The 13,475-nt window shown below is 43.4% G+C and overlaps 1 long non-coding RNA gene across 1 annotated transcript in view; it reads left to right on the top strand.

Moving 5' to 3' along the window:
* The first annotated feature begins 595 nt into the window (after positions 1 to 595).
* LOC116702139 (uncharacterized) overlaps positions 596 to 13,475 on the top strand; it is a 16,375-nt gene continuing 3,495 nt past the window's right edge. The window contains exons 1-2 of the long non-coding RNA XR_004335072.1: positions 596 to 669; positions 3,890 to 3,893. This is a non-coding gene — a long non-coding RNA (uncharacterized LOC116702139). The remainder of the gene's footprint in view (positions 670 to 3,889; positions 3,894 to 13,475) is intronic.

Consider the following 13,475-nt stretch of genomic DNA (forward strand, 5'->3'; position numbering starts at 1 on the left):
AAATAAACATCTGCTACTAGTATAAATGAAGAGAACATGATCAAAGACATGACTCTAACCTTTATTTGCTTCCAGTCCACACAAGTGAAAGTCATCTAGAAATTTGGCCACAGACTTTTAAGTTTAAAGTACTTTTAAAGCTGCAGTTGTCTAAATGTTATGTTAACAATGGCTCAAATGACTGTATTGTAAAGGGTCGCTCATAGTAACAAACCCACAGAGAATTAAAGGGTAACTTCAGTTTTTTTCAAGCCTATTTTCCTATGTTTTTCTGTCTAACATTATGGAAAGGATCCCTGTGGAGATCAACCTTTTTGTTAAAGAGTAAGATCCTTTTTGTTTAACATGAAACTGACCCAAAATCACTACCGCCAAACCCCAGAGATTTTATCATTGTTAAATAAAAAGTCAACAGAAACAAAATAAAACTACCAAAAGCCCTCGTGGTTCATCTTTCTTGTACTCTTACAACAATCGCCACTCTGGTTAAAATAAACCATTTATTATCCATTTACATGTGAAAATATGCTTGTTCTATAAAGTAACTAAATGTTAAATGGTTTCTGAAACAGGGGAATTTTTCAGCGATGATCATCAATGACCTGTAATAGCAAACGAGACGTACAGTGAAAAGAACGCTATTTTAATATAGTTTTGATTAATGCCTTTGTAAGGACCCGACTTTCCCTCAAAGTCACAAAATGATTTACGGCAGGCCGATTGGCTCCACGGTAACACATTTTGATGGGTCACAGATTTCGACGCAACACCGGAAAAGCCTGTGTTATTGTATCCAGTCAGGTAAAAGGTAGCAGGAGATATTCTTTTATATAGGCCTATTGAATTTGTATTTTATTATAGAAGTTAAGCCTAGTTCGTACCAAAGATGCATGACGAGACAAAACTGTTTTAGAAAGCCGCAGGGTTCAGCTGCAGTGGTCTGAAACGGCCTGTCTCAGCTCGACTCAAACCAGCTGATGGTGTTGCTGCTAGACGCCGAGGCTTGCTATAGAACGTACCGGATGTCACCTGTTTCAACAGTCAATAGAGAATTCAACTGGTAAAGTCAGCTATGAACTACACAATAAAAGGATCTATAATGTATTTTGTTTTATGTTACAAACAGCTGGTTGAAATGGCGGAGTTTTCGACAAAGCCTTGACGACCGCGCGAAAGCATGCTAACGTTGTATGATCAAGCGAGACTGAAAGACTGAAGAGAGGGAGCGCCCAGCAGTGAAGCAGAGGAATAAAACGTGTTTTTGTAGATTCATCCCTGGAAATGCAAATGTAGTAAGCATCTCAATTTCACTAATGTTATCCGTATTCATATTTAGACAAAACAAATGATATATTTAGCTACAAAAAAGCGCAAAAGCTAGACGTTAGGACGGAAGTACAACAAGGCGTTGTTATGGAGATTATACACCGTCTTGTTGCATTGGTTTCAGAACGTTGTAAGCTTCAAATCGTCTTGTTTCATATGGTTTGTCTGAACTGGGCTTTATTTGATGTAGTTATGGCTGGTACTGGGGTAGGGCCCTCACAGAAAAGAAGGAAATTAAACAGAGAACAACTAAAAGCTAAAAGGGAAAATGAAAAACAACAGGCGAAAGCCGGCCATAAAGAGCCTGGGTCTGTCCGAGGTTTCTGCCTAAAAGGATGTTTTTTTCTCACCACTGGTGAAATTGTTGGGTCTTTGTCAATTATAGAGTGTGGTCTAGCCGTACTCTATATGTAAAGTGCCTTGAGATAACTTTTGTTATGATTTGATGCTATTAAGAAGATTGAAGTTAATGAATGCTCTGGCTTGCGACAGTGACCCTGATACCAGGTTCAGCTCATGATACATCCTAAGTTACTGTACGCAAGACTTGAAATGCAACAATACATCTGTAACGTATTCTTTCGTTTTGAATGAATAATTTTCTGTAAAAAGCAAAATATTTATTATGACCTCCTGGCAACTCATTAATCTACTGTGGACAAACAGCACTGTAAGAAAAGACCTTTACGACAGCAGGTGTGGTAAAAACACTACCGCTTTTGTCCAAAGCGGCCGCTAGAATCAAAACAAACTAAGTTAAGTTACATATATCCACTTTAAATGGAGTCTGGTGAGTTGGTTTATGAATATTAAGGTCATACATTATTTGTATTTATTATTATTTATTTAAAATACGTTTAGCCTGTATTCCAGACCAAAATTAAAAATGGTAACAAAAAGCTGCACCACCAGCAAGCATTCTCTGGCCCTTTTTCTATGATGATTTTCTCTTTCACACACACATCGCTAATGCATGACAATCACGTGTCAAGGCAGATCTTTCAGCTTTAGCCTGCTTCAGCTGAACAGATGGCAGACAACAACTGTGAAAGCCCATTCCTTCCTCTAACAGCAGTTGAGTCAATACAGTGTGGAAGATTGGAGGTTTTGTCCTTTGCCAGGAATTACATTCAGCCAACCACAAATTCAGTCCTGGGATATAAACCCGTTGAAAAGTGTCAGAAGCGAGTGGGAAAAAAAATGTTGGAGAGACTAGAACAACCCATTCCGTCTGTGTCTGAATGTCCAATTCTCTATGACCTTATCTGGCTTATCTGCTGCACATCTGCACGTGAACTACACGTGAACAAAATAAACTGACGAACAAAAGTAACTGCGCTCTCTCAGGGTCAATAGTGATTTTGCTGAATTAAAGAAGCAGCAGTGGGATTCTGTCCGTGACTGAGATCATTCAAAAGCAGCCCAGACTTGACTAATTTGTTTTAGCCTGAAGGTGAAGTAAGTACTACTACTGCAAAGTAAAGAATTGTATATAAGAACAGATATCCTGCTCACCTTGTAAAGTATATTTATCCAACTTACTAGGTACAGTAGGTACGTGCACCTCATTCAGCCAGCAGTTATCTAACCTGACTCATGAAGACTGAATCTGATTGTACAAAATGGCACATGTGGATGTCAACAAATGAAAGCCCAACAATACTGGCCCAACAAAAATAACATAAGGTCAGGAAAATGTGTGAATGTATAACGATTTTATACTTCATTTAAGTAAACTCAACATTGCAATTTCCGCTGTGATTATGGAAATTGAAAGGCAGCAGTTTTCTGGGTTTCCAGGGATTGCAAAGTCTTCTGGGAAGGAATGGTTAACCATCCAAATTTGACAGTAAACATCACACAAATGATTGCCTCTTTACTGCATAACCGACATGGTGCAATTAGCATTCATTTTCTTAACGCCCTACGACGGCGTTCCCCAACTTCTGGGGAAACAAATAGCTGCTTCTTTAGCTAAATGCTCCACTGTGTTCACCAGCTAGTTGCTGACATTGTCTGTTTCTCGTCTGATTTTGTGTCTGGGAGGGTACAGTGGCTTAATCGGAGCCTTGTCATTAAAATCAGCTGTCAGAGCCCGTAAAGAAAATGTGCTGAAAGATGCTGAAATCTAAAAAGGAACTACATAGCAGGATTATTATTGTAAAATCAATTAAAACTAAGCAGTAGAAAAAAAAATTGGTAAACTGAAACAAAATAACAAAAGTTAAACTGAAACTATATTTCTAGATTAATAAAATAAAAATGAATCATTTTCATTTTAAGCTAAAATATATAAAAAAAAAAAGGACAGCATGAATTTCCATAAACTCTTGTGAGATTGAACCACAGAAACACGTTGACGTGTGGCCAGAGGAGCCTGGGATTGAACTAGCCTCGTGGTTAAAATAAAAACTAATTTAAAATTGCAAACTTGCTACATAGTCTGGTGATGCTTCTCTGAGCTATTGCCACCCCTTAAATCTGTAATCGCACACAGTGAAATTGTGATTGGAATTAGATTAATAGCAAAGCCACGTTGGGCCCCTGGGCCTGTGCCCAGTAGGCCCGTTCAGTAATCCATCCATGATCACCACTAGCAGCACATTTTAAGACTGCACATTATAGCATTACCCATTGTTAATACACAAAAAATGAAATATTGCAGCTTTAATTGTGTAACTTTATCTGCTGTTAAGGAACTTTCTGATAAGAAGTTACGGTATATGGGTGGTCCTGGTCAAGAATCAAAGAGTTCTCCGACTTCATCATTAATGCTAAAATGCCAAGACTGTTGCCATCAGTTTAGATAAAAGGGCAAATGTGTCGTAGAAGGTCAAGGTGACCCGACTTAAATAACAGATGACACCCAACAATGTCAGAAAACCTCAACTAACCTTTGTCTAACAGGTGCTCTCTGTGGATGGGAATATCTTTAGACAGTTAGGACTGGTTGGGTGTCTAATCACCCACAGTCTGAACCTGCTGAGACTAGCTCTGGCAAAAAGAAACAGAAAAGAGACTCTACACAGCTTGCACTTTACCAACAGTCTGCCACAGGAGCACAGCAGCTTGTGTGTTAGCACCCACAAACAAACACAACCACCCAAACACACCACACACCACACACACACACACACACACACACAACACACACACACCAACACACACCACACACCACACACACACACACACACACACACACACACAACACAACACACACACACACACACACACACACACACCCCACACACACAACACACCACACCACAAACAACACAAACACACACACCACACACCACAGCTAGGTCAACAACCAAAGTGTTTAATGGTTGCCATAGTTCTATTCATGCAACAGGCACAATCAATGGAAAGCATTTACGGATTACACAGACTGGAAGACAGAAAACATAAGCAAGCAAACAAGTAAGTAACATCTCCAAAGTTGGAGGTTACTTTATTTTTACCGCTAGGTGGATTTGTTCTGCAGCAATAGTATGACGTACATCATGACACACAACTACAAAAACACATCAGAAACTAACACTAAGCACTCAAAAGTCTAATACACAAGGTTCCACCAAACAAAACATATGAAACTGAAAGAGAGAGAGAAATAAATATAAATAACTGAAATTAAATTCAAATTAAATACATAATAAAAGCAGGTTTAAAACCAATCTAAAGATGACCCTGTCATGTTTGTACAAATGTTGCTACAGCTTGTTATACAGCTCAGTGATAGCAGCAGGAACAACGATATTTTCAACAGCTTTTTTCTGCACTTTGGGACTAAAAACCTCTGTCCACAGAGAAGAAGCTTAAAATCACTATACAAAGGGTGGGAGTCGTCATTTAAAATAAATATATATAGAGGACACACACACACACACACACACACACACACACACACACACACACATTCTTTTAAAACACATTATGCTATTGTGTTTGTATCCGCAAACACAGGATCAGCAAACCTTTTTAGCAGGAAGGGCCTACCCTGCCCTTCATCATGCATTAAAAAGTGCAGTACCCATGTGGAAAATCACTCATTGAATGAAAAAAAGCCAAGCATTTCCAGCAAAGTCATCAAGTTCCAAGAATTGTCTGGCTTTCAAGGCCACATGTGGACGTGGTTGTAGTGTGAATTATTGTAAACCAGGGGTCTCAAACTCAACTTTCTTGGGGGCCGCTGGAAGTAGAGTCTGGGTTTGGCTGGGCCGCATCAAGTATTCCAAAAAAACAACAACTATTTCCTCCAAACTTGTGCTTTAAGCCCTAGATCTGATATGTTTGGTGAATTTCACAACAACAGACATCAATTGCAAACCTCAGCCATTTGCCGCAAAGAGTACTTGCTAGCTTGACAACCGTTTACGCCGCTGTCAGGAGACTACTACGGTAGCCCATAAGTGACAAGCGCAATGACAAAACGTTTCAGAACGCGCGGCGCCACTAACACTTAACTTTGATGTCAATAGGGGGCCACAATATCGCACTGCGGGCCCGCAATTGGCCCCCGGGCCGCGAGTTTGAGACCCATGTTGTAAACCAATAATAATGTATACTTTATTAATCCCACAAGGGGAAATTACAATTTGGCAAAACTGTCTTTAGGACCAGTGTGCTAAATTCTTTATCTCTGAGCATAGTCTTTCTTTTCATCTGGTCTCGACTAGAGAGGGTCCGATACCTACGCTTGCGTATTGGCCGATACCGAGTACCAATCCGATAGCAGTGGGTCATATATTTGGTTTTGTTTTAACAACTGTATCCTACTCTCCCTGTATGGATATGTTTTCTATCTGGCTCAGGTTAAACTGTTTCTCAGGTCAAACACAAACAATGAATGTTGTTAAACTTTCTTTTATTATGTCAGCTATAACGGAAAAAAACATAAATAAACTACTTTGACGTAGATTTTCTTTAGGGCTTTATTATGTGGTATCAGATTGGTGCATAAACTCCAGTATTTCCCAATACGGATGCCAGCATTTTAGGTAGTATCGGAGGCAAAAACGATACTGGTATTGGAACATCTCTAGCCTCGTCTGCTTATTCACAAGGCAAGGCAAGGTAAGGCAGCTTTATTTGTATAGCACATTTCAGCAACAGGGCAATTCAAAGTGCTTTACACAAAATGAGTTAAACAGATAAAACACAAGTAAAAAAAAGTTTAAAATCATAAGCATTAAAAACCGGTAAAAACAGGCCGTCTGGATGGATTTTCCCCTTGAAGCTGCATAAACTTCAACTGAAATGCCTTAGAAACTCAAGTCAACTCCATGTATTATTATTCTGGTACCAATTCCTCAGCATAATTTACCATTTATAAAAGGGCTAACTGATGGCTTTATTAATGGTTGATAAATCTTTTACCAATGCTTTATACTGTACTGCACATAACCATTTTCTAATAAGCTTGTTATAGATGTTAATATTCAATTTAAAAAGACAAGGAATTCTACAGTTATACATGCCTTATTTAAGGCCATGAGTTCTACCTTGATAATGATAAGCCATTAGCAAAAGTAAGTCATCTGCAAATAGTTCAAAATATTAATAAACCATTGATGAAGGGGGTTATAATCCATCAAGTCTGCACTTGTAAATGGTAATTAATGGAGTAAATGTCAAAATATCAAGCAGGCCATTTCTATAAGGTCAGAGGTAAAATTGTCTAATACAAGCCCGGAGTCCTAAGGAGTGAAAGAACTAATTGAAGGGGCCAGCTGGAGGAGGATTAACAGCCAGAGTGATTATTACAAGCCCAGAACACAAATGTTAATCTCATTAATATCTTATAGCTGATCTATAAAGCATCAGTAAATTATTTAATGAACCTCACTAAATCCATTGGTTAACTTATAAACCATTTATAAAAAGTAACATCTGATTCTGTAACATGGCAACCATTTTTACTTAGAACACTCCAGGCATTTAAATACAGAAATCATCAACTATTGAGTATTAAGATGCAATCTGCAAAGATATGAAGAGAGTGACTGTACAACTGGGAGTAGTTGTAGTAGTGGTACTGTATTTTTACAAGTTACATTTCAATTCAATTATATTTTCAAATCAGTCTGTTGGTAACTGATGATGACCCTGACAATGACCTCAAGGACACGCTTTCCATGAGCACCCAACTCATTACTCGTTATTTATAAATTCACCATCCATCCAGAGAGGGGGCATCTGTAACATGATTAAATCCCCGTAGCACCAGTAGAGGCCTCCCCCACACAACACAATCTGGTTTTAATAAGTTCTTATAGTGTCCCCAGGGACTTTTAAACCAGCATTGCCTCTCCATATGGATGTTTTTCAAGGATGCATCTACGTTTACGGAATTGGCCTCCAAGCTGAGTGTGACAGACAGCTTTTATTATTATTATTAGACTCAAGGTCAGATGCTGCAGTGTTTTTTTCTTCTGCCTCTTCAATTTGATTCTCAACCTGTTTATTGCCAGTCATCCCAAGCTCAACACCATCACCCAAAAGAGAGGGCAGTGGAAAGGGTCAGGATTTCACTCGGGATGCCTGTAGCTCATTAAATGACGCCATGTTGAATATTAATGCACACTCCGGAGTAGGACAGAGTCCAACCCCTATCCAGGAGAACGGTTCCAGAACCGAGACTGTGCGTAGAGGTAAGCCCACCCAGATCTAACCGGTAGCGCTCCACCTCCCGCACAAGTTCCGGCTCCTTCCCCCACAGAGAGGTGACATTCCACCCCAGAGCCCGCCTCTGCCGCCCGGTTTGGTCCGTCGAAGCCCTGACCTTCGCTGCCACCATATAGCAGCGCACCCGACCCTTTGGATCTCCACAGGTGGTGGGCCCATGGGCTGGAGGGAGAGGGGCCACGTTGCTTTTTTGGGCTGTGCCCGACCGGGCTCGTGGCAAACCCAGCCACCAGACGCTCGCTCACGAGCCCACCGTCTGGGCTGGCTCCAGACGGGGCCCGGGCTTCCTCCGGGCGGGGTCTCTCATTCCCTTCCGTGCTCAACCAACGAAGTCTTTGAACCATTCTTTGTCTGGCCCCTCCCCTGAGACCTCTTTGCCATGGGAGACCTACCAGGAGCACAAAGCCAGACAACACAGCCCTCAGGTTCATAGGGACACACAAACCTCTCCACCACGATAGGTGATGGTTCCCGGAGAGTAATATTGCACAGTGGGAATGATGGAGATACTTGGAGAGGCGTGATTGGGAGGAACGGCCTCCCTGATCTAAACCAGAGTGGTTGTCTGGTGTTGGACTTCTGGCTAGTCATGGATTGTCCATCAAAACACCATGTTCGAACATGGGATGCTCATAAGTGTACTTGGTACCAGAGCACCCTAGGCCAAAGGTCAATGATCGATTTTATAATCGTTTCATCTGATCTGAGGCCGTATGTTTTGGCACTCGGGTGAAGGAGGGGCAGAGCTGTCAACTGATCACCATCTGGTGGTGAGTTGGGTCAGGGGGTGGGGGAAGACTCTGGACAGACCTGGTAAGCCCAAACGGGTAGTGCGGGTAAACTGGGAACGTCTGGAGGAGGCCCCTGTCCGACGACTTAACTCACACCTCCGGCGGAGCTTTTCGTGCATCCTGTGGAGGTTGGGGGCATTGAACCTGAGTGGACAATGTTCAAAGCTTCCATTGCTAAAGCTGCGGCGGCGAGCTGTGGTCTTAGGGTTTTAGGTGCCTCAAGGGGCGGTAACCCGAAACACCCTGGTGGACACCGGTGGTCAGGGAAGCCGTCGACTGAAGAAGGAGTTTTCGGGATATGTTGTGGAGGACTCGGAGGCAGTTGCAGGGTACCGACGGGCCCGAAGGGCTGCAGCCTCTGCTGTGACAGAGGCAAAGCAGCGGGTGGGGAGAAGTTCGGAGAAGAACATGGAGAAGGACTTTCGGTCGGCACCAAGGTGCTTCTGGAAAACCGTTCGCCACCTCAGGAAGGGGAAGCGAGGAATCATCCAAGCTGTATACAGTAAGGGTGGGACCTTGTTGACCTCAACTGAGGGGTAATAGGGCGGTGGAAGGAGCACTTTGAGAACTCCTAAATCCAGCTGACACGCCCTCTTTGGTGGAGCGAGCTGGAGGAGATGGGGGATTGTCGTCAATTTCTGGTGGAAGTGTGGAGGTAGTCAAACAACTCCACAGCGGCAAAGCCCCAGGGATTGAGATCGTCCAGAAATGCTGAAAGCTCTGGGTGTGGAGGGGCTGTCTTGGTGGACACGCTCTTCAACATGGTGGAAGTCTGGGACGGTGCTAAGAGGGGCAGACCGGGGTGTGGTTCCCCTCTTCAAAAAGGGGGACCAGAGGGTGTGTGCCAATTACAGGGTAACACATTCTCAGCCTCCCTGGTAAAGTCTACTCCAAGGTGCTGGAAAGGAGGGTTCGGCCGATAGTCGAACCTCGGATTGAAGAGGAACAATGCGGATTCCGTCTGGTCGTGGAACAACGGATCAGATCTTTACTCTGCAAGGATCTTGGAGGGGCCTGGGAGTATGCCAACCAGTCTACATGTGTTTTTGGTGATCTGGAGAAGGCGTATGACCGGGTCCCCGGGAGAAATTGTGGGAGGTGCTGCGGGAATATGGGTGAGGGGGTCCCTTCTTAGGGCCATCAATCTCTGTATGACCAAAGCGAGAGCTGTGTCCGGGTTCTCGGCAGTAAGTCGGACTCGTTCCAGGTGAGGGTTGGCCTCCGCCAGGGCTGCGCTTTGTCACCAATCCTGTTTGTAATATTTATGGACAGGATATCGAGGCGTAGTCGGGGCGGGGAGGGGTTGCAGTTCGGTGGGCTCGGGATCTCATCGCTGCTTTTTGCAGATGATGTGGTCCTGATGGCATCATCGGTCTGTGACCTTCAGCACTCACTGGATCGGTTCGCAGCAGAGTGTGAAGCGGCTGGGATGAGGATCAGCACCTCTAAATCTGAGGCCATGGTTCTCAGCAGGAAACCGATGGAGTGCTTTTCGGGTGGGGAGTGAGTCCTTACCCCAAGTGAAGGAGTTTAAGTACCTTGGGGTCTTGTTCGCGAGTGAGGACTATGGAGCTGAGATTGGTCGGAGAATCGGAGCAGCCGGTGCGGTATTACATCATTTATCGCAACGTTGTGACGAAAAGAGAGCTGAGCCCGAAGGCAAAGCTCTCGATCTACCGGGCAATTTTCGTTCCTACCCTCACCTATGGTCATGAAGGCTGGTCATGACGAAAGAACGAGATCCAGGGTACAAGCGGCCGAAATGGGTTTCCTCAGGAGGGTGGCTGGCGTCTCCCTAGAGATAGGGTGAGAAGCTCAGTCATCCGAGAGGAGTCGGAGTAGAGCCACTGCTCCATCGCGTCGAAAGGAGCCAGTTGAGGTGGGTTCGGGCATCGGTAAGGATGCCTCCTGGGCGCCTCCCTAGGGAGTGTTCCAGGCACGTCCAGCTGGGAGGAGGCCTCGGGGAAGACCCAGGACTAGGTGGAGAGATTATATCCAACCTGGCTGGGAACGCTCGGGATCCCCGTCGGAGCTGGTTGATGTGGCCGGGAAAGGGAAGTTTGGGGTCCCCTACTGGGAGTGCATGCCCCCGCGACCCGATACCGGATAAGCGGATGAAGATGGATGGATGGATGTTGAATATTAAATGATTCACAGCATTTTTATCCTTTCGATTGTTAGCATGGGTGCTGCACATTATAATAATTATTGATGTCCCAATTAGGGTTGGGTACCAAACCCTGTACTTTTACCAAACCAATCGCCTTGCTCAAGAGCACATGGCAGCGCTCTGGAGGTGAACTGGCATCTCTCCAGCTACCAATCCACACTCCGTAATTTGTTCCGTACTGGGACTTGAATCAGCGGCCCTCCAGTTCCCAAACCAACTCCCTACGGACTGAGCTACTGTGCTCAAAACTGCACCAGCCACAACTGTGGTCACTGATGATATTGGTCCAGGGGACAGCGTTTCTAATGTTGGTGGTGAAACAGGCTCATCATCTGGCCGTAACAGTCATAGGTCTTCAAGATCTTCAATTTCCTCTGCATGCCTAAAAGCAGAGTCGGAAAGTGCTGCTCTCCTTGCTAAGGCAGCTGCCCTTAAAGAACAACATGAGCGGGATGCTCAGGAGGAGCAAATCAAAAAAAGGAATTGTCAAATTGCTGTTCAAACTGAAAAGGTTCCTGTGTACAAAGGTTGTGATGTGCAGAGCTCCAGACGTCATTTAGATGGAATGAATTCTTATCTGCAAGTTCTAAACGCAAATATTTGTTCAGACTCTCTACTGTGGAATTAAATCCACAAAGTTCAAAACAATCAATTCAATCATCCACCAACAGGAGACAGCAATGCGGCAGCCTAAAGACTCCAATCCTCAGTTTAATCTTCCATCTTTAGGATGTGCCAAAACTGCCATATCAATGGGAGCACGACACACGACAACATTTTTGCAACTGTTGCACAGTCTAGGAGGAGTTGGGATCTAGGGTTTATGATAAACCGTGATTTTTCGTGCATACAAGTATGCCGCAAATGGGCGTGTCCTATATCAGGAGATTCAGCTGAATTTGGGGAACACGTGGATACGTGTATTTTTATGTGCGATGCAGGTTTCTTTTGCTATAGCGCCACCTAGTGGTGGAAGTGGGCGCCTTTTTTTTGTCCAAAGATCCTTGCAGGGATCTGGACCAGTCCGGAAAACACATTGCATTGCAAGCACGGTTCCCGGCCCCCTCAGGCTTGGACCTCAGATAACGGCTCTTTTCATGCAACATTCTTCATTATCATTACCTCCAAGGGATATACCAACCTTTGATAGAGATCTTTTTGAGTACAGCACATTTATCAGAGCATTTGAGCATGGATTGGAAGGAAAGGCTGCTATCAGCATAGACACAGTTTTCCTTTTGGAGCAGTATACCAAAGGACAACCTAGGGAGCTGGTTAAGAGCTGTCAACACATGCCACCAGGCAGAGGATTTCAAAGAGCAAGGACCCTCATACAAGAATGCTTTGTAAATGAGCAAAAAGGGGGGAAAAATGGAGAAACATTGCTTTTGAGTTGCAAAAAAAGCACAGTTGCCAAGCAGGTTTCAGTGATATTGTCATCTTAATTGAAAGGCAAGTGTCTATTGCTTCCAATCCACTCTTTGGAAACATTCAGGACACATCTATCTCAACAAGTATAAAGTATAAAGAGGGAAACAAAGTCTCACAAGTTAGCTTTAAAAGGAAATGGAAGCAGCTTTGCTACTTCTGTGGCAGCTATCAATTCTCAACCCATGACTCAAATGCAAAATGAGAGAAACTTACCTGATAAGCCAACAAGGGTGTCTTGCCTGCTGTGTGAAGACAGTCACAAATTAAAGTTGTGTTCTGAAATGGAGAAGTTACAGAGATAAAGGATTAACTTTTTGAAAGAGAAAGGTGTATGTTTTCTGTTAGACACATGAGCAAGGACTGTCATAGACATCTGTCATGCAAGTTGGGTAATCTGAAACATCCTACCATCCTTCACATCCATTCAAAGGAGAGGAAAACAATTCAGAGGACACAGCAGGAAATATCAGGAAACCATCATAAAAGTTCTCCCAAGACATGTGGCCATATAGGGGCAGGAGCACAGGACGGTGTATTGGCAATTGTGCCTGTAAAGAATAAGGCTAAGAAAGGCAGCAAAATGCTTACCACATATGCATTTTTAGATCCTGGCAGCACAGCCACTTTCTGCTCTCAGCAACTCATGAGGGAGCTAAAGGTCAGAGGAAGGAGTGCCAAAATCCTGTTAAGGACTACGAATCAGGTTTGTCGACAGTCATGTTATCTCAGGACTGGAGATAGCTGCACTTAATGATGATAACATCTACTTTGAATTGCCTGAAGTGTACACCCAGTAGGCCTGCAAAATATTGGAAAAAACTGACATTGCTATATTTTTCTCCTGAGATATATATTGCAATGTGAAAGAACAAAAAGTAATTTTTTAAAAAGATGACATGAATAGATCCATTTGGAAATTATAAATAATTCTCGACTACTGCAGTGATTTTGTAGGGGCGTCTACACAGAAGATAAAAATGAAAAAGGATATTTTCCAATGTGAGCCAGTCTTTGTTGAACTTTAATGCTTTACAAACACTAAAGCAAGTAAGCACTGTGACTAACGTTAC

Source organism: Etheostoma spectabile, chromosome 14, assembly GCF_008692095.1.
Source record: "Etheostoma spectabile isolate EspeVRDwgs_2016 chromosome 14, UIUC_Espe_1.0, whole genome shotgun sequence".
NCBI classification, from domain to species: domain Eukaryota; kingdom Metazoa; phylum Chordata; class Actinopteri; order Perciformes; family Percidae; genus Etheostoma; species Etheostoma spectabile.